The sequence below is a fragment of the Phacochoerus africanus genome, chromosome 14 (genome assembly GCF_016906955.1).
Source record: "Phacochoerus africanus isolate WHEZ1 chromosome 14, ROS_Pafr_v1, whole genome shotgun sequence".
Lineage (NCBI taxonomy): Eukaryota > Metazoa > Chordata > Mammalia > Artiodactyla > Suidae > Phacochoerus > Phacochoerus africanus.
In genome coordinates, this window is record NC_062557.1 from 33279935 (window position 1) to 33307782 (window position 27848).

A 27848-nucleotide genomic window follows, 5' to 3' on the forward strand; every position below is an offset into this window, starting at 1 on the left:
TCTTATATGAGGGAGGGATTAGCAAGCACGTGGAGCCCTCCGGCCTTGTGACATTTCATGGCCAATGGAGACCCTGGGTTGGGATTAAGGCAGAACATCTAAGGACCGGTCCTAGCAGAAATGTGCTCTCGTGACATTGCCCCGTGGGAAACGTTTCGAGATTTGAACCTAGAGGTATCTCATGACGGTGTTTAGTTGAGTCAGTGCTGGGCTTCCAGGCACATTTCACCTTGACCTTCAGTGCTGGAAGTTCACGGACCACAGGCCACATGCACTTGGAGGAGGGGCCACATCTCTTAGACACTTTCAGTTTTTCTGCTTTGTCCAGCATGGCCCTCACAGGTCAATACGGCAGGACAGGGCTACCCGCACAATTTTTCTGAGAATAAAGTACAGATTTCTGGGTGGGGATTAATCAAGCTGGAAGATTCTGTTTCCTGATGGACCACAGATGTGCTCAGTCAGGCTTGTGCAGAGCTGCCTTGCCAAGGGCTGCTCTGTGAGGATGGAGGGAGGTGTCTCCAGGCTCCGCCCTGACCATGGGGGACGCTGGACCCCTTTCCTGGTCGCTGCCGAGCCACGCAAGGGCCGCCTGTTGCAGGCCTGCCCTTGGGCCGAGCTGGCTCCATCCTGGCAGCCAAAGGGTCACCTTTACTGATCATATACTCCAAAGAAGAGGAGGGAACAGCCGTGGCCTGAGTGCAGAGGCTCAGGCTTGTGGCTGGTGTCTGGGAGTCTGCATGTCCCACCTTGGGCCACCATGGGATTCTCAGCAAGTTGCCCAGGAAGTAAAAACAGCTCTGATTCTTCTCTTTGTCAGAGCCACAGGACATCCTGGCCCTGCTTCTGTGTGCCAATGAAAGGGACAAAACACCAGCCTGGTCAAAAATGTCCCTTGAGGAGGGGACACCTGGACACGGCTGTCCCCCTGCCACGCCCGGTCCACCTGCATTCCCGAGGCAGGATTTCCAGTGGGTGAGGCTCTAGCCTTTGGGAGATGGGCTCTCCCTGGGACTGGGTGGGAGGCCAGAGAGTGGCCTTGGAGAGCACGGGGTAAGGTCCATCTGCCCAGGTCTCCCGCAAGATGTGGGGATTCCTGCTCTGCAGCCCACACAGTCCACACTGGAGGGCCCAGAGGCCAGACTCGAGCCGCAGCAGTGGGCTGGCTTCCTGGGAAAGTCAGTTAGAACAACAGAACATGTGCCTGGTGAAAGAGACACAGGCATCAACGTTAGCCAAAATGAATAAGGACATTGAGGAAGACCCAGGAAGCAAGAAACAAAAGATATGCTCAGATGTGCCAAAATCCAGTGTATCCCCCACGTCCCCATCTGTGAAAAATACTTGAGAAAGACTCTGGCAAAACAGCAAATGAATCCACCAGAGACCTAGGAAGGATGAAGATGAAGTGACCACCCCCGCTTCTTGCTAGTTTTAACACCAAAGGTGCAATCTCACCCTGCAAGGCAGGCCCCACCTAGGACCAAGCCTTCCTTCCATATTCTCTTCTCTGGGGACTTATTTGGTGTCCAAGTCCACTTGTATGCTTTGATTGCTTCCTTTTTTTTTTTTTTTTACATTATTGTTTCTTTTTTTTTCTGTGCGCTGACCAACAGGGTCAAATTCTCATTCATTCTGTTTCCCACCTGCTCAGCTAAGCAGTTTTCCTGCTCTCTCCTAAATGCAATTAAATATGGGGAGCCACCCTTTCCTTTCATTCCTAAAAGAACACTCATTTATCTCCTACTACATAAAAATAATAGGCTGGGGATTCCCGTCGTGGTGCAGCGGAAACGAATCCGACTAGGAACCATGAGGTTGGGGGATCGATCCCTGGCCTCGTTCAGTGGGTTAAGGATCCGGCATTGCTGTGAGCTGTGGTGTAGGTCACAGACACAGCTCAGATCTGGCATTGCTGTGGCATAGGCTGGCAGCTACAGCTCCGATTAGACCGCTAGCCTGGGACTCTCCATATGCCACAGATGTGGCCCTAAAAGGACAAAAGACAAAAAATAAAATGCTAGAGCTCTCTTGTGGCTCAGCAGGTTAAGGACCCACACAACCTTGTCTCTGTAGGGATGTAGGTTCGATCCCTGGCCTCTCTCAGTGGGTTAAGGATTCCACTTCCGAAAGCTGTGGTGTAGGTGGCAGATGTGGCTCAGATCCTGAGTTGCCGGTGGCGGCTGTGGTGTAGGCCTCAGCTGCAGCTCTGATTCCACCCCTAGCCCAGGAACTTCCATATGCTGCAGGTGTGGCTATAAAAACAAAAAATAAATAACATGCCAACAAATAAAGATAAGAAAAAAAAATAGAAAGTGTGGATCCCCCTCCTACCCTGTTGGTGGGAATGTAAATTGGCACAACCACTATGGAAAACAGTATGGAAGCACCTCAGAAAATTAAATATAGAACTACCATATGACCCAGCAATCCCACTCTTGGGCATATAAGCAGACAAAATTTCCTTGAAAAACACATTCACCCATATGTTCACTGCAGCACTATTCACAGTAGTCAAGACATGGAAACAACCTAAATGTCCATTGACATATGAATGGATTAAGATGTATATATAATACCATGGAATACTACTCTGCCATAAAAAAGAACAAAATAATGCCATTTGCAGCAATGTGGATGGAACTAGAGACTCTCATATACAGTGAAGTAAGCCAGAAAGAGACAATATCACTTACATCTGGAATCTAATATAGGGCACAAATGAACCTTGCCACAGAAAAGAAACTCATGGACTTGGAGAACAGACTTGTGGTTGCCAAGGGGGAGGGGAGGGAGTGGGATGGACTGGGAGTTGGGGGTTAATACATGCAAACTATTGTACTTGAAATGGATAAGCAATGAGATCCTGCTGTGTAGCCCTGGGAACTATATCTAGTCCCTCATGATGGAGCATGAAGGAGGATAAGGTGGGAAAAAGAATGTGTACATGTATGTGTGACTGGGTCACTTTGCTGTACAGTAGAAAATTGACAGAACACTGTAAACCAACTACAATGGAAAAAAAATTAAAATCATTAATAAAAATTAAAAAAAAAAAAAAGAAAGTGTAGATCCCCAGTGACTGGCTTCCATGGTAACCCAAGACTGCCTATTTGGGGGCTTTTACAAGAGAGAGGAGCAACTTCTCTGTCTGCCTCTGCATTTGGGATTTTCTGTTACACACAGCAATGAAACATTATAGTAGTCAAACGTTTCCTGTCTGTCCTTTTGGAAGCATTACAAAGTCCCATTTTACTCAGAGCAGGCTTGGCCCCGTGACTGGCTTTGGTCAATGAGAGCTTAGAGCAGAAGTCACCTCTGTCACTTAAGAGGAGCTTTGATTGGCGTTCCTGTCCTGGCTCAGCGGAAACAAACCGGACTAGGATCCATGAAGATGCGGGTTTGATCCCTGGCCCTACTCAGTGGGTTAAGGATCCGGCATTGCCATGAACTAGGGTGTAGATCACAGACGCGCTGCTTGGATGCCACGTTGCTGTGGCTGTGGCTTGCAGCTGCAGCTCTGATTCACTTTCTAGCCTGGGGACTTTCATATGCCATTGGTACTGCCCTAAAACAATAAAGTTAAATAAAAGAGGAGCTTTAAGAGCCACCGTTTCATTCCACCATAGTCTCTTTCCATCAGCATCATCCCAGCAAGTCTAAGCGATGCTCGGACAGCCCAGGTCCCCAAGGTGAAGGGCACATGGAACAGAGCGGTAGCCACCTCACCATGGCCCAGGTGTGAGCAGAAACTGAATCTCACAAGCCCCTGAGATTCTGGAGTCATTTCTTAACACATAACCCAATCTATTCAGACAGATCTAATCGCCAAACATAATCCTAGCTGCTGGTGTTTGTCTCTAAAATTGATTTTATGTAAGATGCATCCGGCCATCTAATATTTAATCAACACCCTGCACTTAGAATTAACTCTGTTTTCCTAGAAAGTGATGAGGACATAGATGAGGTCACCTTCCCACAGCCACACAGCCAGCAAGGGGAGCAGAGCCAGACTTCAAACTCAGGACTGAATCCCTTGCTCATTTTGCTGCACATAGTTGCTGCATGAGGCAGTCACAGCCTCTGGCATCACAACTGAAGTGCGCAAGGGGCTGTGGCTCCTGCTTGGGGTTTTCTCACTTAATTCCATTTTTAGCTGGAGTAGCACATGCCCCTTGGTTTCTTCTACCTTTGGAGTCTGGCTTATCCACAAAATAAGGATCCCCCGGCCCCCCAATTTCCTAAGATTTAGGGGGAAAAAAAGGGAGAAAAGTTTGACTGTCAATGTCCAACTCCCGCTGCCAAACAGGGTATAAAAATTACCAGTCGGTGGAAACACTCCCTACTCTCAGCATTAGAGACCTGAACAACCCGTTTCCTGAATGGAGGGGGAGGTTATCTTCAGTCTCACCTTTGTGCAGAAACTCTAGGCTTCTTGCTAGATTTGGATCTCAAGGGCGGGGGGGGCATGTAGTTAGCAGAACAGGGTCCCTATTATCCAGGAGTGCAGGGCGCACTGATTCTGTGCTTCACACTTCGGAGTTTGGCAGAATGGCCACCTTCTCCAGGAAACCCAGGCAGTCAGTCCCCAGCCGTCTCCCCGGGAGAGAGCAAAACTTTTCAAGGGCCCCTTTCACGGGGGGAAAAAAAAAATCCTCCAAAAACCTTATACCGGCATAAACCGAACCATTCAAGCGCCCTTCACAGATTTTGACGCAGGACTTGGGGAGGAGGGAGAAGGAGGAGGTGGGAAACAAATGCTGCAGAGAGGACAGGAATGCCTTGAACTTGATTCTGGACGTGAATGGGAAAATTGTGCCAGGGCCAGTTGATGGTGGGAGGCGAGGGGAAGCAGGAAAGATCACCAAAGGTCCCAGAGTCTAGACTGTTCCTTTTTTTGTCTTGACATAATGTCGGCATCTCCAGGCTATCATCTGGGAGCAGTTAATGATGAATAAAAAATTGGTTTGGGGAGTTCCCGTCGTGGCGCAGTGGTTAACAAATCCGACTAGGAACCATGAGGTTGCGGGTTCGATCCCTGCCCTTGCTCAGTGGGTGAAGGATCCGGCGTTGCCGTGAGCTGTGGTGTAGGTTGCAGATGCTGTGGCTCGGATCCTGCGTTGCTGTGGCTGTCGTGTAGGCCGGTGGTTACAGCTCTGATTAGACCCCTAGCCTGGGAATCTCCGTATGCCGCGGGAGAGGCCCTAGAAAAAGGCAAAAAGCCAAGGGGAAAAAAAAAAAAGTTGGTTTGGGAGTTCCCATTGTGGCACAGCAGAAACGAATCCAACCAGAAACCATGAGTTTGTGGGTTCAATCCCTGGCCTTGCTTAGTAGGTTAAGGATCCGGTGTTGCCATGAGCTGTGGTGTAAGTCATAGATGTGGCCTTGATCCCGTGTGGCTCTGTCTGTGGCATAGGCCCGCAGCTGTAGCTCTGACTGGACCCCTAGCCTGGGAACCTCCATATGCTGTGAGTATGGCCCTAAAAAGCAAAAAAAAAAAAAAAAAAAGTTGGTTTGCACCAAAGCACGCACCAAAGCACACTCCAAATTTCTACTTCTCAAAAGCTGATTTTTTTGCCTCCTGCTCCTCTTGGAAGTTCACTTTTAGAAAAGGGATCGTGTAGTTTGCTGAGAAGGCCTCTTCCCCACTTCCAGGCCCATTCTGAACTGTACAACTTAGAAACGACCATTCCCCAGGCCGGGCAAAGGCCTGGCAACAGGAATAGAGAGGAAAACTTGGCAGGCTGGGAAGGGTAAGAAACGAGTGTGCCGAGAATGACTGTCGAAACACCCCTGGGTGATGGATCTGTTGTAGTGTTTGGGTTGCTCTCTGGGTGGTAAAGAAGGGAGTGCTGGAGTTCCCGTCATGGCGCAGTGGTTAATGAATCCGACTGGGAACCATGAGGTTGAGGGTTCGATCCCTGGCCTTGCTCAGTGGGTTAAGGATCTGGCATTGCGGTGAGCAGACTCGGCTCGCATCCTGTGTTGCCGTGGCTCTGGCATAGGCCAGCAGCTACAGCTCCAATTAGACCCCTAGCCTGGGAACCTCCATATGCCGCTGGAGCGGCCCTAGAAAAAGGCAAAAAGACAAAAAAAAAAAAGACAAGAAGATTTCTAAGATGGCTTGAAAAATCAGATGCCAAGACCTCTCTAGAGTTTTGATACCAAGGTGAAGCACAGAGAGAGCCCTAGAAGAGTTGAGATAGTTCCCTCACCCACAAGCAGCAGCATCCTACCCTGAACTCAAAGATGACTCCCTTCACCTTCAGCCTTTGACCTTAACCAGAGACCCACACACAGATTTCACAGAATGGAGTTCTCTGGCACTGAGAAGTTAATCTAGATTGGAGACATGGCTTTCTCTAGAGCTTGTGTGACTCATAAGGGCATAAGAAACCCCAAATCGGAGTTCCCATCATGGCTCAGCTGTAATGAACCTGACCATGAGGATGCATGTTTGATGTCTGGCCTCGTTCAGTGGGTTAAGGATCTGGCGTTGCCGTGAGCTGTGGTATAGGTCGCATATGCAGCTCAGATCCCACCTGGCTGTGACCCCGGCTGTGGTGTAGACCAGCAGCTGCAGCTCCAGTTCAACCTCTAGCTCAGGAACTTCCCTATGCCCCTAGGGCAGCCTTAAAAAAAGAGAGAGAGAAAGAAAAAAGAAACCCCAAATCAACTGTAAGATTTTGAATAGGATTCATCATTTCATGGTCCTGAAGCCAAGGTGAGGATGTGCCCAGCTCCTGGTATCACAGGTGTTGCCAAAATCTCACCTGCCTCTGTACACCTGATACCAAATGGAGATGCGGAGACAGAGTTGGAGGAAACAGAAAAAGCAGCTTTAATCGCCAAGCAAAGAGGGAACTCAGCGGGCACGTGCCTCAGGGACTGAGCCCAGCTTGGAGGAAGTAGTGAGGAGTCGGTGTTCAAGGAGCAGGGCGTGATCAGCTCGTGGGCATTTTCCTGATTGGTTGGTGGTGAGGTCATTGGGAATCACTGTCATCAACCTTCTGGTTCCAACCGGTCTGGGGTCTGCATGCTTGTGGGTGGCATACATTTAACTTCTGCCACGCGGTGAGCACCTGCAAAACAGGTGCTTTTCAGCACCTGCAAAACAGCTCCAAGGACATGGCTCAGAATATGATCTATCATATTAGAGGAAGAACTAAAGATCCTAGACTTTGCTGAATGGATAAACTATTTTCATCCTGTCTTGCTCAACTGTTCTCCTTTTTCTCTATATTTTCTCCCTTCTCTGATTAAATTGGGTCTTGGATTAAAGTTTTTCTATAGACAAAAACGTAGGCAGAGGAAAGGTAGGCTTTCCACTCTGGGAAAGCCTCACAGGGTCCTGCTTGGTTACACAGGTACTTTTTCTCAAACTGATGATGAGTTGGGTAGAGGCTTGAATTACCCCCATAACTGATGGGGGGTCTGTTAGCTATCATTGTGTAACAAACCATCCCAAACTAGCCTAGGCTGATCATCGCTTGCCTTCCTCATGCCTCTCTCATCAGCTGGTGGATTGGCTGGTCTGGCTGGTCTGGCTGGTCTAGGATGGCCTCACTCCCATGTTAGGTGATTGGCTGGCTTTTGGCTGCAGCTATGGATGTGGCTGAGTCATGAATCTCCTATCAACCAGCAGGCTGACCCAAGCTTGTTCTTAGGAAATGAGCAGAAGTGAGAAAGGTCTTGAAGCCTGGGCACAGAACTGGCTCCATGTCACTTTTACTACCTTCTACCAGCTAAAGTAAGACACAAGGTCACCCTGGATTCAACGACCGAGGCAATCGACTCCATCCTGTGTTGGAACGAGCTGTAAAGTCATATTATCAATGCTGTAGGTTCAGGCAAATGTGAAGAATTAGGGCCATATATGTAATCAGCCCACACAAATGGATTGTTTGTATTTGTGAGAGGGTTGACCCTGGCCATGGATGTGACATGTGCTCTGGAACAAGCCATCTCTGTATGAAGTGAATAGACCATAGAGGAATCAGTCCACAGCCTTGACCTCATTGAACCCATGTCCCTAAGTAAGTAATTGTAGGGCCAATATTCAAAATATTGCCTAGGAGTTCTTCTCTCAGTGCCTTATGAGTGCTTCCTGCATTTCACAGAAAGGGAACCCATAGAGCTAAGGGTTTCTATTTTTTCTTTTTGAAACAAGTCTTGAACTCACTAAATCTTCTTTTTTGGAAACACCTGATCACAGTATGTCTGCTCTGTAGTTTTATGGGTTCCTGCTGACTTCCTAAGACCCTGCACACATGGAAGAGATAGGAGGAATAACATAAGCTTTGTGTCTTAAGGGCAATAAATCGAGCTTCATAAATCTAGGGCACAAATATGACCTACTAAGAACCACAGTGCCTGTCTACACGTATTGAGATCCGGGCTCTCAAGCACTCAACTTGGATCTATGAATTGGTCTTTAGTGATGACCTTGAAGCCTCTAGGGCTACTACCTACGCAGGCCAATGAAGCTGCATCTCCGAGAGAAAAAGAGCAGCATTGGTGGGATGGACAGATTCTCCGGTCACCCCACCCCCCACCCCAGGGTGATGCTATGAAGCAATGACAAGTTACTGTTCACCCAAAGGTCCTGTGACATGAGCACATTGGTCATTCAGGCTGGTTGCCTGCCTGAAAGTTGTTCCTCTCTGCCTCCCACACTCTGCTTTCTTCCATGCCCATGGAACCCTCCCTAATTTGGTTCTGGCACAGAAAACGATGTGTTTTGGCCCAGTGGAACCCTCCCCAGCCCCAGAGAATGAACAATGGCTTGGCTCAAGCTAACCACTGGAGCACATTCTCCTGTGCTAGTGATTGGTTTAAGGATGGACATGTGACCCTGTTTCTGGCCAATGGTACTTAAGAGGAAGTCTGCTGAGAGATTCTGGGAGAGCTTTCCCCCTAATACAAAGAGAGAGGCAGGAGTTCCTGTCATGGCTCAGTGGTTAACGAATCTGACTAGGAACCATGAGGTTGTGGGTTCGATCCCTGGCCTTGCTCAGCGGGTTAAGGATCCAGCCTTGCCGTGAGCTGTGGTGTAGGTCGCAGATGCGGCTGGGATCCCTCGTTGCGGTGGCTCTGGTGTAGACCGGTGGCCACAGCTCTGACTAGACCCCTAGCCTGGGAACCTCCATATGCTGCGGGAGCGGCCCTAGAAAATGTAAAAAAAAAAAAAGACAAAGAGAAATGCACTAGGAGAAACCGTCACTTCTTCCTTCCTGCTTTCAGATTTCACTGTTAGAGGAGGAGGTGAGGTTTAGAAGCATAAGCAGCCCACCTCTCACCACAAAGGGAAGGACACGAGAGTCTCTTGAGGGTAACCCAAGCTCTGACCTCACAGAGCTGGAGGCCCAACCTGGAAGCAGGGATAGAATTTGGCAGTGATGCAGCAGCAGATGCTCCCCGCTGGGGTTTGTTCTGACTGGTTGTGCCTCGGCTCTGGTTTGGCAGCACCTGGACCATGCTGAATATTCAGTCTTTTCAATACCACTCTCGCCCCTCACGTGGGATCCACGACTCTGGATTTATTGCTGTGTCATGAAAATCACCTCCTACTGTTTAAGCCACCTTAATTAGATATTCATTTATTTGCAGTCAACAGCATCCTAATTGATGCAGTTAGGGATCACAGAAACTCAGTCGCATCTGAACTGAATGTATGGATATTTCACCTGAAGGAATTTTGGGGACCGTGGTAACTCCCTGCAAACATTTTATATATGTATAAAATTATTATTATTATATATATATAATGTTTATGGATATATCTTTATATATAGTAAATATATATACTTTAAGGTGTATCTATGTCTTTATATATATAATAAAAATAAATACATTACATATAAAGACATAGATACACCTTACAAATATATGTATTTTCAGATGGCAGTGGTGGATAAAGGCAAACGATCTAATATCTGTGGCCCGGAAAAGGAAGCTATCACAGCTCTATCAATGTGCTGAATCTGCTCTTCAAGGAAGGGTTGAGATAGAAATTTATCCTCTTTGGCAGAAAGTGAGAGATTTAGCTAACTTCTACCTAATCTGGCCACTTGCTCTCTTGCTATACCATTTGATTAGCTGTGTTGATACTGTCTCTTTTAGGAGTGAGGCTTGGGTATCTACCAGCCAACCAGACAACTAATCAATCTAGCAGCAGTGTGCCTTCAGAATCAAGAGGTAACTTCGGGGTCTCTGGACACACCTGCTCCATGGTATGGTATTTTCTTTTTTTTCTTTTTCTACGTCTCTCTTCCATGCTGGACTATGAACGCCTCAGTGGCAGGAAACACATCTTTAATCTCTGTATTGTTATGTTGGGCAGGGGATCTGGGCCATATAGGGCTCTCATTGATTTGCTGAAAGAAAGAATGCATGATATACAAACTGTTTGCAAATGCATGTCCTACCAAGATTAGATGACGTTTATAGCCACAGAATGACTTACTTTCTGACTGCCTGAAACAACAACAACAACAACAAAAACCCTCTAACTAGGGATATTAGAATATCTTATCCCATTTTTAAACCCAACACATTTCAAAAATACACTTTCAGGGGAACCAGCCCATCTTTCCACATGCTTTTTGTGGCATGATTTGTGCCTAGAAAGCTTTTTTTTAAAATGGGAAAAATGATGTTCCTTCAGGCAGCTCTTCCTACTAAATGTGATAGGCGAGAAGTGGAAATATTATTCTGAGTTTTTTTTAAAAAGAAAGATTTTTCATGAATTCACCAAGCAGTGTTTTTGAACTAACTTTAAAGCTGACTTAAAGAAACAAGATAAAATATATTTATATCTCTGCTAACTATCTCTCAACATGTCAGCTCCTCTGCAGCCTCCCTGAGATCCATGAGAGACAGCATGTAAGCTGTTCTTTAGATGGTCATCTAAAAACTCATCAAATAGGAAAGTGGGAAGAACAAAATCACTTCGGAAACTTTCGAATTGCATTGATCTGTGGCGTAAAGCCCTCGCCACAGGAAGAGAAGTGATGGATTTGAGACTCACAGGAGGATTCGTTTAAAGTGCTTTGTGTTTTCCTTTTTTTTTTTTTTTTTAATTTATGTACGGGATTGCCCGGGAGTAGTAAATAGACTTTATTTGCTATATTTCGAGGAAGATTAAAATTATCAGGGCTCGTCTATGTATTTCAAAGACCAGGGAAAACAAAAACAGCTTTGAAGCCTCTCCTTCTGGATTTTTGTGTCCTAATCTTCTAAGAGATGGTCTTGATAATGTTTATTCTTTTTTCCTTTCTACAACAGTTGAAAGTGCTATTTTTCTCAGTTAAAAGAGCAATCTGATTTTTTAATTAGGTCAGGTAAAGCACCCACTGAACACCAATGGGGACTTTATTGAAATGATTGCAAAAGGGCAAAAGCAAAAATTTCTTTCGGCATCATCACTCTTCTCCCCCAAAGCTGCCATCCCCACCCTGCTCCTCTTCCTGACCCCGGACGCTCCGCTTGAAACACACCCTGCTTTATTGGGGAGTGGGGGTAGGTTTCTCATTTGGATTCGTTCCTACCATCTGGACAAGTTTTTCTGCTGTGTTTCCCCAATAACCAAAAAGATAAGCCATTTCCATCTGCTGAGAGATATTTTGCAGACTTTTTGTTGAGATTGGTGGGCGTGGGAAGGGGAATACACAGCCCTCACTACACGCCGCCAGCAAACACTGAGAGGCAGGGTTCATTTCAAATTTCATGTGCTTGGAAACAGCAGTTTCTCATAAAATTTCATCCTGTGAATCTCCCCATAGCCTGGAGCATAGGTTGGCAAACTTTTCCCGCAAAGGGCCAGGATAGTACGTATTTCAGGCTGTGTGAAACATTTGGTCTCTGTTGCCACGACTCAACTCTGCACAAAAGCAACCACAAATAACACAGACCCCCCCCCCCAACAGGCAAGATGGTGTTCAACAAAACTTTATTTTCAAACACAGGCTTTGGATCTCTGGCTTGGAGCATCTCTCAAGGAGGGGGAGAGAGTTGAGCCATGATGGGGACCCAGGTCATAGTTTTTGAGTGATGATGTCCCGTCTGCTCTCACAGGGAGGTGGTGAGCCCAGCGGTGGCTCTGACCCTTTCAGGTAAGTCCATTGCTCCTGTGGACCTGTGCCCAGGCCCCACTTTTTTGTTGTTGTTGTTGTCTTTTTGCCATTTCTTGGGCCCCTCCCGCGGCATAAGGAGGTTCCCAGGCTGGGGGTCTAATCGAAGTTGTAGCTTGCAGCCTACGCCAGAGCCACAGCAACGCGGGATCCGAGCCGCATCTGTGACCTATACCACAGCTCACGGCAACGCTGGATCCTTAACTCACTGAGCGAGGGCAGGGATCGAACCTGCAACCTCATGGTTCCTAGTCGAATTCGTTAACCAGTGCGCCACAACGGGAACTCCATAGGCCCCACTTTTGCATGATGGAAAGCTGGCGAGCATTATAGCATGTAGACCCTCCCGTTAGTGAGCTTTCCAGCTGCCCTTATGAAGGTCCTACCAATGTCCCCTCTCAGTCATGGTGATCGTCTTCTCCCTGGTCCCAAAATTCCATTCTTTGGCCTCTTCTCCACACTCTCACCTATGACTGTCTTCCTTAGACACAGTCTAATCCCAGAGGTCTTGGTTGAACCGTGGCTAATGAAGAACGTCCAGGAGTTCCCCTCATGGCTCAGCAGCAATGAGGCTAACTATTGTCTGTGAAGATGCAGGTTCGATCCCTGGCCTTGCTCAGTGGCTTAAGGATCAGGCATTGACATGAGCTGTGGTGTAGTTTGCAGATTCGGCTAGGATCCCACGTTGCTGTGGCTGTGGTGTAGGCTAACAGCTACAGCTCCGATTCACCCCCTAGCCTGAGAACCTCCATATGCTGCTGGTGTGGCCCTAAAATAGACAAAAATAAATAAATAAATAAAGTCCAGTTATGTCTAATTGCAGCATTCTAGGCTCTTCATAAGCCAACTAATCCATTAGGCATGGCAGGTATGGTGTTTGGGGCCCACGATACTTTTAGAGACCCATGAACATGTTTAAATTTTTTTGGCCACACCCACAGCATGTGGAAGTTCCCGGGCCAGGGATCAAACCTGTGTCACAGTGGCTACCTGGGCTGCTGCAGTGATTGCGCCGGATCCTTAACCTGCTATACCACGAGAGAACTCCTGAACGTGTTTAATTTTAATTTATCTTAGAGTGGAAGAAAAATGAGTATAATAATAGTAATAAATATATAATAATAAATCCAGCCTGAATTATAGTCATCTTTATACCCACACAGTCATAAATATAATTAAAGGAGTTCCTGCTGTGGTGAAACTGTGGGATTGGCAGCAGCTCTGCAGCACCAGGATGCAGGTTCACTCCCTGGTCCTGAGAAGCCCATATGCTGTGGGGTGACCCCCCCAAAAAAAACCCTATATATATATATATAGTTTTTATATTATATATATATAGTTTATATATTATATATATAATATATATAGCCATATATTATATATATATTAACTATATATATTATATATATATAGTTTTTATATTATATATATATATAATTAAAATTTTTTTCTTAGATGAAGTGGTCCTTGAAGGCGAAATACCTAGAGCCCTTTCTAAGATTTGCCATGTAAAACACAGAATGCCCAGGTAAATTTGAATTTCAGATAAACATGAATAATTTTTAGTATAAGTATATCCCAGATATTGCATGGGATATACTTATTCTATAAAGGTATTTGGTCTTTCCTTTTTACGGCTGCATCTTCAGCTTATGGAGGTTCCCATCCTAGGGGTCAAAGCAGAACGGCAGCTGAGGCCTACACCACAGCCACAGCAACACTGGATCTAAGCCACACTGTGACCTATATCACAGCCTGCGGCAATGCCAGGTCCTTAACCCAGTGAGCAAGGGGTTAAGGATTGAACCTGAATCCTCACAGAGACTATGTCAGGTTCTTAATCTGCTGAGCCACAACAGGAACTCCTTTTTGGTTTTTCTCTTTGGTTATTTGGTGAATTCTGAAATTCACTTTAAATGGGCATCCTGTTTATCTGAAATTCACAATTTTTTTTGTTTTGTTTTTTTTAGGGCTGCACCCATGGCATACGGAGGTTCCCAGGCTAGGGGTTGAACTGGAGCTTCAGCTACTGGCCTACGCCACAGCCACATCAACACAGGATCCGAGCCATGTCCAAGACCCACACCACGGCTCATGGCAATGCTGGATCCTTAACCCACTGAGCAAGACTAGGGATCGAACGCTCGTCGTCATGGATACTAGTCAGGTTTGTTAACCACTAAGCCACGATGGGAATTCCTGAAATTCACATTTTTCCTGCTAACTCTGGCAAGCTACGGGAAAGTCAGTGTGGCTCGAGTGGGCGCCAACTACTGTTGCAGGCTTCTCGCCCGTGCTCCTTAAGCTAAATGTCTTGGGTCAGGTTCCCAGGACACAGATCTTAAGATAAAGATTCATGTGCAAGTAATTTATTTAAAGACGTGCTTCCAGGCTTTAAAAACGTCCCAGTAGGTGGCTGAGAGAACAAGGCAGAGCAGGAGAGGGGGGGCCACGCCAGGGTGAAGACTTAGGCAATCCCTTAGAGGTTCCATCTGACACCACGGTGGCGGGGGTAGAGTCTACGTTTCACCCCAGGAATATTCCACAGGGTATCTGGGCAGTGGATCGACAGTATCATCTGCACTGGGCCAGACACAGAGATGAGCCCAAGTTCAAAGCTTAGGAAGAAAAATCGCCCTGACCCTGAAGCAGTGAAAAGAATGAGGATATCAGGAGTTCCCATGGTGGCTGAGAAGGTTAAGAACCTGACAAAGTGTCTGTGAGGATGAGGGTTTGATCCCTGGCCTTGCTCAGTGGGTTAAGGATCTGGCATGGCCACAAGCTGTGGTGCAGGTTGCAGATGCCGCTCGGATCTGGTGGGGCTGTGGCTGTGGCTGTGCCGGCAGCTGCAGCTCCAACTCGACCCCTAGTCTGGAAACTGCCATGTGCCACAGGTACGGCCCTAAAACGAAAAAAATAATCATGATGATGAGATCAAAAAGCCAGGATGCAGCTCCTCAGGTCCACCTGGACCCTACATGGGTGGCTTCCACCTCACAGGTGGTCATCTCTGTAGGCTGCACAAAGGCAGGAATTTGGTAGCTCAAGGAGCAGGCTTGCTATCTTTTAGAACATTCGTGGGGGCGGGCAAGAGAGGCCTGTACCCCACAGAGGTGGCCTGGACTCTTACAGCAGCATCGCATCAGAGCTTTGTGGTACATATATTTTCTTTCTTCGATACTGTTAGGCGCGCCGCCTTTCTGTACCGTAACCTTCGCTCCACCATCAAGCGTGGTCCACAGTTTGTTCTCTGGCCTGACCGAGGCCAAGTGTTGCCAGCACGCCCCACACCCTCCTCCCCAGATTCCTGTCACTCTCCAGAAGTTTCCCTCATGCCCTCACGCTGTTATTTTCCTTCTGCCACTGACTCTGCTCGTGAACGCCTCACCATCGTTGTCCTGTTTTTCCACCATCATTTTCCATCTGGCAAATTCCTCTCATCCATCGTGGCCCTGGAAAGCGGCTTCTTCTCTGTGACGCTTTCACCTACCTCCCATCCCCGAGGGACACTGTCCTCCCACGGAGGCTCAGACACACCTCACCAGGTCCTTGGTCCCCTCTGCCGTAATTGTTCACAGGCCATTGCTCCTCCCCTGCCTGTGGCCTCCCCTCTGGCAGGGATTTGGTTTTATTTATCTGGTCATTCCCAGCCCCTTGTCTCGTAGATGTGCCCTGTATGAATGGATGGATGGACGGATGGATGGAAGGATGCACGAACCCAGGAATGTCATCAGTGCCTTTGCACAGGTGAACATTATCCTGCAATCAGTTGGCACCACCACATTCCCATGGGTAAAAAGTGTGTGTGTGTGTGTGTGTGTGTGTGTGTGTGTTTACAGCACCAGCGAATCAGACGCACCAAAACAGAAATGGGGAAACGCACACTGGAGATACCGCTTAGTTTCATCCTGGTGGGGCTGGATGGATCCTAGGAGCCCCTTGCCCTGGAGATGTTGACCCCGGACTGAGGCCTCTCCCGATCCCCTCTAGAGTGGCTCACCTGAGGATCTGATTTCCTTTTTGTTTGTTTCCGTTGCATGTCTGCCTGTGTTTTTTTTCACCCAGTGAAGTTGCTAGATCTGCAGGGGAGCCTCCTCTATCTTCCCGGTTCGACGCTGTCACTAAGAATATACAGTGCCCAGGCGAAAGTTTAATCAAATCCGATGCTTTGATTTCTACCTTCATGTCCAGGAAGGGGAGCCTGGTCATCATCTACCTCCATTTGTTGGGGTGTAGCCTTTGCCAACTTCTCACCAATCCCCCTCTTCTGCAGGCTTCTCATGGCACCTGCATCCCCTGCGCTCAAGCCCCCAGCCCTGATGGACCATAGAAAGCCTGATGCGAAAAGCACCATGGAATCCCCCGGCCGTCAGGACTCTTTGGAACTGAACGGGACCCCCCCCTCGGACCTACATCCACCTGCCTCTTCAGGTACCTGGAGTGTCCCTGCCTCTCCCTCCCCTCAGCCCACTGGGCAGCCACTCCCACAGCCAGAGGCGAAGAGGTGGGAGGAAGGAGAGCAGCCAGACACTGGGGTGGACAGATCCGGCTTGGACCTTGGCCGCAGCCCTGACCGGGTGGGGTGCAACCCTGGGGAAGTTGCTTCATCTTAGTTTTCTCATTGGTCATTGGGAATCCCACCACCTCATAGGGAAGACAGAACTAAGTGACAGATGTACACAAAACACATCAACTCTTCTCCCTTCTGTTTCGGGGCTCTGCCTGTTCCTAGATATCTCCTTTTCCTTCCCTTACCGAGCCTTGAAGTCCGGGGTTCAAAGTGCCTCATGGTTTGAGAATTTGGCCAGAGAGGTGCTCTCCCGAGGGCCCCATCCCCTGTCCCCTGGGCAGGGCGATGTTAACAGGAAAGATCTGGCTTTGCAGGAGGGCTCTCCTGGAATCAGCTGGTGTGGACATGAGGCCCTGAAGAGGGCATAGACCGCACAGCACTTTTTTTGGGGGGGTCTTTTTGCCTTTCTAGGGCCACTTCCTGTGGCATATGGAGGTTCCCAGGCTAGGGGTCTAATCAGAGCTGTAGCCACCGGCCTTCACCAGAGCCACAGCAACTCGGGATCTGAGCCGCGTCTGCAACCTACACCACAGCTCACGGCAACACCAGATCCTTAACCCACTGAGCAAGGGCAGGGACCGAACCCGCAACCTCATGGTTCCTAGTCAGATTTGTTAACCACTGCGCCATGACGGGAACTCCCGCACAGCACATTTTGATCAAACTGAAAAGACCAACATCATTAGGCAGTCATAACGGATTATCCCTCCTGACATGGGTGGGCAAAAGGGACGAAGTGATAAAGGGACAGGGACGTGCAGGAAATCTGGAATTTCATTTTCACGCTTGTCCTCAATTACTCAGGCTGGGTAGAAGGGCACCCTTATGCCCAAAGGCGCGCCCAGGGCACGCAGCCTTCACGGAGAAACAGGTGCTTCAGCCAGCGTATGGCAGGATTCTTCAGGAAGAGAGGTGCTCGGGGAAGGCGAAATGTCCACTGTGGGTTGTTACCATTTTCCACTCTTCCCTCCTGCTTCCACTTCTGAGTCCTCTACCTCTTGCCTTTTGACACAGCAGTAAATAGAATGACTCAGAGAGACTCAGGGGCCAACGCCCTCCATCTCCAGTTTAAGTCACATAGTTTCCTCCGGTGCAAAGAAAAAAAGTTCCCCGGGTTTATCCTTCAAGACCACACTGAGTTACTTCTTTGTTTATTTCCGCCCCTCATCACATGTGGAGGGAGGGGAGGGTGGTCTTTAAGAGGAGTGACTCGGGGAGTTTCCTCATGGCTCAGCAGGTTAAGGATCCAGCATTGTCCCTGCCATGGCTCTGGTGACTGCCATGGTGTACATTTGATCCTTGGTCTGAGAATGTCCACATGTTGCCGGCGCGGGCAACAAACAAAAAAGATGAGCTACTCAGGCCCCGTGGTCCAGCAGGGAAGACACGGAGGGAGATAAACCACCCCAGGCTGAGGGCTAAGTACTGCCACAAAGGCCCATGCAAGTGCTATGGGAACCCGAGAAACGAATGACTGACAGTCACGGGAGGATACATGCTTGAACTGGCTCTGAAAGATGAATCAGAGTTTGCCTAGACTGACAGATGGGTCAGAAAACATTCTAAATGGAGAGACCAATGTGTGCAGAGGTTCAGATGCACAGACTGGCCTGGCTTGTTGGAGTGTTTGGTTTGGCTGGCATACAGGGTGTCCGGGGAAGAGCTGGAGGTAGATGGACAGACTGAAGCCTGATTCATTCATTCAACAAATATTTACTGGGCACGTACTATGCGTGAGAGATGAGGCCAAGGTCGTCCCTGCCCTCTCTGGGCTCGACCCCCATGAAGGATACACAGGGGGAGCAGGAACAGATGCCATGGCATCCAAATGCCTTCAGATGCTATGTGAAGGAATGTGGGCTTTCCCAGCAGGAGATGAGACTGAGTGATTTGCTGTTGTCGTTTTTGCTTTTTTTTAGGGCCGCTGGTGTGGCTTATGGAAGTTCCCAGCCTAGAGATGGAATCTGAGCTACAGCTGCTGGCCTAAGCCACAGCCACAGCCACAGCAAACTCAGGATCTAAGCCATGTCTGTGACCTATACCACAGCTCACAGCAACACTAGATCCTTAACCCATTGAGTGAGGCCGGGGATCAAACCCCGCACCCTCATGGGTACTAGTCAGGTTCTTTTCCACTGAGCCACAATGGGAACTCCGGACTCAGTGATTTTAAGCCAAGGCATGTCATGCCCAGTTTGACGCTGTAGAAAGCTGGCGGAGGATGGAACAGGGAAGGGTAACCCTGTGGACAGGGGACCAGGTGGAAAGACCCCCCCACACACCTGCCCCCATGATAATCCAGAGGAGGTAAGCCAACAGACTGAATTAGGCAGGAGAGGTTTGCCTGATTTGCAAATGATCTGGCTGTACAACCACACCCTGACTCCATAGCAAAAATCCCTTTTTTTTTCCTCAATCGTGGTAAAAGACACATAACATGAATTTTACCATTTTAATTATGTTAGTGTGTACAATTCAGGATTTGGTACATTCACAGAGTTGTACAAGTCTCACCACTATCTAGCTCCAGAATATTTTTGTTACCTTAAAAAGAAACCCATACTGGAGTTCCCATCGTAGCGCAGTGGGAACGAATCTGACTAGGAATCATGAGGTTGCAGGTTTGTTCCCTGCCCTCGCTCAGTGGGTTAAGGATCCGGCGTTGCCGTGAGCTGTGGTGTAGACCCAGCTCGGGTCCTGTGTTGCTCGGATCCTGTGTTGCTGTGGCTGTGGTGTAGGCCGGCAGCTACAGCTCCGATTCAACCCTTAGCCTGGGAACCTCCATATGTCACAGGAGCAGCCCTAAAAAGACAAAAAAAAAAAAAAAAGAAAAGAAAGAAACCCATACTTACTAAGCAGTCACTACCCACCTCCTCCCTGCAACCACTATCTGTTTCCTGTGTCCACGGATTTGCCTATTCTGGATATTTCATATAAAAGGATGATGTGGCCTTTTGTGTCTATTCTTTTTCACTTAGCATAATGTTTCCAAGATTCATCTATGTGGTAACATGTATCAGTATTTTGTTCCTTTTTATGGCTGAATACTATTCCACTGTATGGATGTACCATATCTTGTTATCCATTCATCTCTTGATAGACATTTATGCTGTTTCTACCTTTTGCCTGTTGTAAATAATGCTGCTGTGAACATTCATGTATAACTTTTTTTCAAACTCCTGTTTTTACTTCTTTTGGATACATACCAAGAAAATGGAACTGCTGGGACCCCTTTTTAACCTAAACTTGGTAGCTCCCAGGAAAATCCTTTTTTTTTTGGAAACAGTTACAGAAAAGTTTTCTTTATCTCCTTATGGATTATGAATGACAGTCATGGTATTCCTTTCAGTTTGTGATTTTCGTGGGATTAATTTCAACCCTAAACTTTTGCTTAGGACCCGCCTCCTTCTCAATGACACGTGGTCTCCAGGAGGGGTCTGGGTTTCCTGAAGTGGCCATGGAAGCAAATTGGGTCCGACTCCTTGACCTAGAGACATATGGTCAAATTTCTTGACTAAAATGAGGTCCATATTGTCAGTCCTAGTTTCCTGTCTAGATTATTCAAGAAAGGCCTGAGGGGACCAGTGTCGATAATGAGAGACTCTCAGCCTCTGACCTCAGCACCTGCTTCAGGATACAGGATGATTATCATTCCATGGCCATTTGGAGGACAAACAGGGCACTATTTCCTCCATTAGCCATGGTATGGTTTTCTAAAATGGCCAAATTAAATTTAAAAATACCGTCACCCTCTTGGTTTAATATGTGAGTTTAGGGAGTGAAAAATGCTGCTGGATTTAGTGGAAAGAACACTCTCTTTGGACCTGACAGATGAAACTAAGTTTGAATCACACTACATCTCAGCTCTATGACCTTGGGAAGTGATTTAAACTCTCTGAGCCTAACTTCCCTCATTTGTAAAAGGAAAAGAGTAATATCATTTGTATAGGGATGTCTTGGTTTGGGCTGAGACCCCAAAATGCTCAGAAAAAAACAATACATGGAAAGTATCTCTCTCCTCCCAAAATTAAGGTGCTGCAACACATTTGCAGAACTTATAAGAATGCATCCTAGAACCGATTTGGGGACCCATACCCCTGCCTACTGCAAGGTGTATAGAAGTTGTCAAGGCCAGAAGTTGAAATTAGGTTTCTTTGGACATGGTTGTCAGTGGGTAGGAGTTGTACTCCTCCCCTGAAAGAGACCTAGGGAATGTTTCTCTCTCGAAACAAGTTTGGTGAGAAGGTTCCAAGGAAATTCTGACCCTAAATTATGACTCAGGCAAGGATATATGCTCTTACCACTCCTATCCAACATTTTATGGGCAGTCCTAGCTAGTGCAATAAGGTAAGAAAAAGAAATAAATGTTCTATGGACTGTCAAAAAAGAAAAAAACTGTCTCTATTCAAAGATGACATGACTGTAAACATAGAAAATCTCAAAGAATCTATAAAATAAGCTACTAAAGCTAAGTGAGTTTGATAAGACTGCAAGATAGAAGGTCAAAAACCAAAAATCAATTGGGTTTTTTTTTGGGGGGGGGGTCTTTTTTAGGGCCACATCCTCAGGGCATAGAAGTTCCCAGACTAGGAGGTCTAATTGGAGCTGCAGGGATCGAACCCGAGTCTTCATGGATACTAGTCAGGTTCGTTACCACTGAGCCACAATGGGAACGCCTCAATGGTATTTCTATATGCTAACAATTAACAATTGAAAATTTAAGAATTTTTAAAAGTGCTATTTATATAATATCCAAAACCACAAAATATTTAGGTATAAATCCAATAATAAAAATATATACAAGATCAGTATGCTAAAAGGTACAAAACATTGAAAAAAATTAAACGAACCTAAATAAATGGATGGCTCATGAGTTAAAAGACTCAGTACTGTTAATATCACAATTCTTCTCAAATTGATCTGTTGATTCAATACAATCCCAATCAAAACCCAGGAGGAATTTTTTTAATATAAATCAACAAGTTGTTTCTAAAACTAGTATGCATATACAACAGATTTTGAATAGTCAAAATAATTTTGAAAAAAAAAAGAACAAAATTGGAGGACTCACAGTACCTGATTTCAAGGCTTACTATAAAGCTAGTGTAACTAAGACAGTGTGGTATTGTCAAAAGGATGTGCACAGATCAATGAAACCAAATAAAGAATCCAGAAATAGACACGTTCCTATATAGTCAGTTGATTTCCGTCAAAGATATAGGCAAGTCGAGGAGTTCCCGTCGTGGCGCAGTGGTTAACGAACCCAATTAGTAACCATGAGGTTGCGGGTTCAATCCCTGGCCTCGCTCAGTGGGTTAAGGATTCGGCGTTGTTATGACCTGTGGTGAAGGTCGAAGATCGCAGACAAGGCTCGGATCTGGTGTTGCTGTGGCTGTGGTGTAGGCTGGCGGCTACAGCTCCAATTAGATCCCTAGCCTGGGAACCTCCATATGCCATGGGTGCGGCCCTAGAAAAGACAAAAAAAAAAAAAGGTATAGGCGATTCGATAGAGAAGATGGTTTTCCAATAAATAGTACTGAAACTATTAGACATATATATGCAAACGTGAACCCTGATCTATACCTTGTACCATATAGAAAAATTAACCTTACAGGTAATAGACTTAAATATGAAGCTTTACAAAACTTCTAGAGGAAAATGTAGGAGAAAATCATGGTGATCTTGGGTTAAGAAGTTCCGTTGTAGCTCAGCAGAAACGTATCTGACTAGTATCCATGAGGACGCAGGTTTGATCCCTGGCCTTGCTCAGTGGGTTAAGGATCCGGTGTTGCTGTGAGCTGTGGTGTAGGTGGAAGATGTGGCTTGGATCTGGTGTTGTTGTGGCTGTGGCATAGGCCAGTGGCTACAGCTCCAATTCAGCCCCTAGCCTGAGAACTTCCATATACCACAGGTGCAGGCCTAAAAAGACAAAAAAATAAAAATAAAAAATAAAAGCATGATCCCTAAAATAAAAAATTGCTGTATTAGGAGCTCCCATCGTGGCTCAGTGGTTAACAAAGCCGACTAGGAATCATGGGGTTGCAGGTCTGATCCCTGACCCCACTCAGTGAGTTAAGGATCCAGTGTCACCGTGAGCTGTGGTGTAGGTTGCAGACGCGGCTCGGATCCCGAATTGCTGTGGCTATGGTGTAGGCCAGCCACCGCAGCTCTGATTAGACCCCTAGCCTGGGAACCTCCACATGCCACAGGTTCAGCCCTAAAAAGACAAAAGGCAAAATTAATTAACTTAATTAATTTACCAAGAGCAAACTCGTACTTCAGTAGAAAATATAAGTATTTAATGCAAAACAGCCGTCCTAGAAAAGGCAAAAAGACAAAAAAAAAATGCTGTATTAGATTTCATCAAAACGGAGAACTTGTGCTCTTTGAAAGACACTGTTAAGAGAATGAAGTACCAGGGGGTGTCACGTACAGCATGGTGACTGCAGGTAGCGCTGCTGTGTGGTACACGTGAGAACTGTTCCATGAAAGTGCTTATCCCAAGGGGAAAAATGTTTTTTCTTTTCTTATTTTTTTAAATTTTGCTTTCTCTTTTTATTGTGCCTATCTGAGATGGTGGCTGTTAACTGAACTTATAGGGGTAATCATTTCCCAACATATGTAAATCAAACCATTATGCCGTGTACCTTAAACTTATACAGTGATGTCAATTATATCCCAATAAAACTAGAAAAAACATCAAAACACAGAAAAAATTAAAAAAAAAAAAACCACCAAGCAGTTATTTATTGTCAAATTGTCTCTCTCTCTCTCCCAGGCTAAGGGTCAAATCGGAGCTACAGCTGCCGGACTACTCCACAACCACAGCAACACAGAATCCGAGCTGTGTCTGCGACCTACACCACAGCTCACGGCAACACCAGATCCTTAACCCAGTGAGCAAGGCCAGGGATCAAACCCGCATCCTCATGGATATTAGTTGGATTTCTTTCCGCTGAGCCACAACGGGAACTCCTATTCTCAAATCCTTAACTGATTTACAAATTGGACAGGTTAAGTGGTCATCTCGTAGTATCTAAATAAACAAGCTGGGAGAGAAAAATATCTTCCAGATTTTTTTTACTTCTTTTTACTAGATGAGATTTAAATCTTACTTGAAAATAAATCCTTCACAATATCTTAAAAAGAGAGGGAATGAAAAGACAAGCCACACAGTTGGGGCATAAGCAGTTAGTCTGACAGCTACTACCTGGAGAAAGGATTCCGTCGTCGGGAGTCCAGCGGGCCATCCTGGAGGACCGCCTGGCGGCCCATCAGAGACATGCCAGCTCTAGGCATCCGCCCCAGGGCCACCTCAGTCAGATCAGACCTTTTACCGCTCCTGCCCTGGAGGAGCCAAGGGGAACCTGATGAGAGGGACGGAGGTAATGGGAGAGGCTCATGACCTGCAAGGGAGAAGCAACCCGCAAAGCTGCTGTGGATTTCTGGAAGCTCCAAGACCGCAGAATCTGTTTCTAGAACTCAGCGAGACAGAGATGAAATATAATGAAAGTCATTATTTTGGCTTTTAGATAAGCATGAATTATTCACTAAATTCTGTTTTATTACAGCTTTGCATGAATCAAGGAGAAATCCACCGCCTCTTTTTTTTGTCTCCATCTGTGGAGGGGAAGTATGACCTCACCTTGCTCAGCGCTGCAAATGGTGTAATGGTCACCTTTAAGCGTGGGAGAGGTGAACGGACCATGAGGCAGGATGCTTAGCAGCATGGTTATTTACATACTTCTTGCATGTCTCATGCATGATAATTCGATCTACCTCTGCTGCCGGAAAGTGAAGGCTTGTTCTTGCCAGCGGAGAGAAAAATATACCACTCTTTGTGATGCTAATCTTTTTTTTTTTTTTTTTTTGCCATTTCTAGGGCCGCTCCTGCAGCATATGGAGGTTCCCAGGCTAGGAGTCTAATCAGAGCTGTAGCCACCGGCCTACACCAGAGCCACAGCAACGCGGGATCCCAGCCACATCTGTGACCTACACCACAGCTCACGGCAACGCCGGATCCTTAACCCACTGAGCAAGGGCAGGGATCGAACCCGCAACCTCATGGTTGCTAGTCGGATTCGTTAACCACTGCGCCACGACGGGAACTCCTTTGCAATGTTAATCTTAATGTCAGCTGTTCCACTCCTTTACAAGGATGCTAGTGGTCCAATCAACTTCCTTGCTGATTCCAAAATCCAACCTTAACACGGAAGGCCAGGGGGCAAAGTGTTTTCTGAACCTGAGTGGGAAGGGAGTGAAGATGGGATGGCCATGCGGCCGAAGAGTTAAACCCAAGGGTGGATTTGAGCCCATGGCTGGATTGAGCTCCTGTGTGAGCGAATACGTTTCCTCCAAGGTCAGTGTTAGTCTCTCCTAACGGGCATCTTCTGAAGGCTCTGTCCCTCCTGGGGGTGACTGGGATACCATTAGCAGAGCTGGAGAAGGTGACTCCAGGCTTCAGGAAGCAGGAGAGCCCTCCAGTGTCTGAGCTCACTGTACTGGGAGACTGACTGCAACAGTGTTTTTCAACCCAAGGAGTGATGTCAGGTTTCATTTTGCTGCCAAAGGCTTTGTAAACCTGTGATAAAATGTATCCCAGAACCTAAATGACTCTTGTTGTTGTGATTGTTATCCCGGAGATCCGGTCTTTTGTGATCATCTTTCATGATACTGAGTACAGCTGCACCCCACTCCCCGTCCCCCACCCCCACCCCCAGTGAAGGATGACTGGCTTGGTCTGTGTCGACAGGAAGATAATCTATGACGCTCTCTCTTAGTGTTAATTTATCTCTCCCGAGGTTTGGCTTCAGACCTAGGATGGGGGAGGGAAGAAAGTACGAAACATCTCACCTGCATGTATCCTGAGTTATACCCCAAGGAGCCAGATTCATTTTAGCCCTCCTCCCTCCATTGGTACCGTAATTATCGGGTTATTTTTCTGTGCCCCTGGATTAGCTAAGACGTCTTTGTGCAAGTATGAGAAACCCCAACGTGAGTGTTATGTAACTGAAAAGACCAGAGCTTGAGGAAAGCCTCAAACATGGATGGATCACAACGGTTTAAATCAGGGCTTCAGGATGAGAGTCTTTCATTTCTTTCTTTCAGCTCAGCCAGGAGTTAGGAATATAATGAATGACCAGGTCTGGGTAATTTCCTCAGTGCTTGAATCATGATGAGGTAGTCAGCTCCAACTCAACGACAAGACCAAATGGAAGAAGGGGTGGGGCTTCCCAAAGGAAATGAGGGGTTTGTCATCAGAAGGAAAGGGATTGGATATTTGGCAGAAAGGCTCGTCGTTGAGAGCAAATCTTGGCTCTGGCTTTTCTGAGCTCTGCAAGTTTGGGCAAGTTATTAAATGTTGCTGTTCCTAGTTTCCTCCTTTTTAAAACTGGGCAAATACTAGTCCATATTCAAATATGTCAAATCAGGGCGTTCCCGTGTGGCTCAGCGATAAGGAACCAGCTAGTGTCCATGAGGATGCAGGTTCAATCTCTGGCCTTGCTCAGTGGGTTAAGACACGGCTCGGATCCCATGTTGCTGTGGCTGTGGCATAGGTCAGCAGCTGTAGCTCCGATTAGACTCCTGGCCTGAGAACCTCCATATGCCATGGGTGTGGCCCTAAATAGAAAAAAAAAAAAAGAAGAAAAAAAAATGTCAAATCTTTAAAGGAAGGAATGTATGTAAAGAGTAGACAGTTAAATGTCATTTCTTATAATAATGATAATTCTCATATCATTTAAAAAAATTTTAAAGCTCTCTGATAGATAATAAATTAATATCTGTATTTTTGGTGTCTAGTATAATGCCTAACAAATAGTAAATATGCAACAAATTCCTGTGGAATAAATGAATGAATAAGAGAATTAGGACACGCAAAACCCTGAAATCATCACATTATCTCTAATTACAAAAGAAAATATATATAGGCTAGGTTAAGTTTATTTTAGGTTTATTTATTAATTGAGGTCAATTTTATTTTGTTATATTGAAGCATGTCATCCATGTAGACGGGTGAGTAATAACGAGGTGAGATACAAGGGACCAGCAACCAGGTCAAGAATGAAAATTGGTGTCCTTCCCCAACTGCAATTCCCTGTCTCCCAGCAGAGGTAGCCATTATCCTGATGTTTTGAGGCAATCATTCTCTTGTTTCACTTTATTGTGTACCAATTATGTATCCATCCCCAAATAACATAGCTTAGTTTTCTCTTTTTTTAAACTTTACCAGCATTGACTCATACTTTATGTATCTATTTCTCTTTGGTATCTGGTGCTTCAACCTGTATTTTGAGATTCTTCTATGTCAATGGGTGAAAATGTAGTTCATTTCTTTTCAGTGCTATATAGTATTCCAATGCTAAATAGTAATCCACAGTGTTCTCCTGTTCTCTGTCTTTCTCTCTCTCTCTTTCTCTATATAAACTTCGCTATATATATAAAGTCTGTACAGTTGAATTATTTTGTTCATTTTGATGGAATTACTTTTCTTATAAATTCATAGCTTTTATTTGCATATCCTAGATTGTGGTCCTTCATCAGTTGTATATGTTAAAAAAAAATGTTCTTCCAATTCTAACTTGCCTTTGTACCCTCATAGTGGTGTCTTTTGATTTATAGAAGTTCTTATAATAAAGACTAATTTATCAGTCTTTTCCTTTGTGTTTTGTGTTTTGTTGTGGGTCCTTCTTAAGAATTCTTCCTGCCTCTCAAGGTGTTTATATTTTTTCCTATTTTCTTCTAGAACTTTATAAGTTTACCTTTTACATTTAGTTGTTAATTCACCTGGAATTGAGTTTTTTGTATGGTGTGAGATAGGTGACAAAGTTTTTTTTTAGATGATTTTTATTTTTTCCATTATATTTGGTTTACAGTGCTCTGTCAATCTCTATATATGTCATACATATATATAATACATTCTTTTTCTCACATTATCCTCCATTGTTTTCCATTATAAGTAACTAGATCTAGTTCCCTGTGCTATACAGCAGGATCTCATTGCTTATCCACTCCAAATGCAATAGTTTGCAAGTATCCACCACAGACTTTTTAAAAAATGATTCTATTTTTTTCATTATGGTTGGTTTACAGTGTTATGTCAATTTCTACTGTACCGCAAGTGACCCAGTCACACACATATACATATA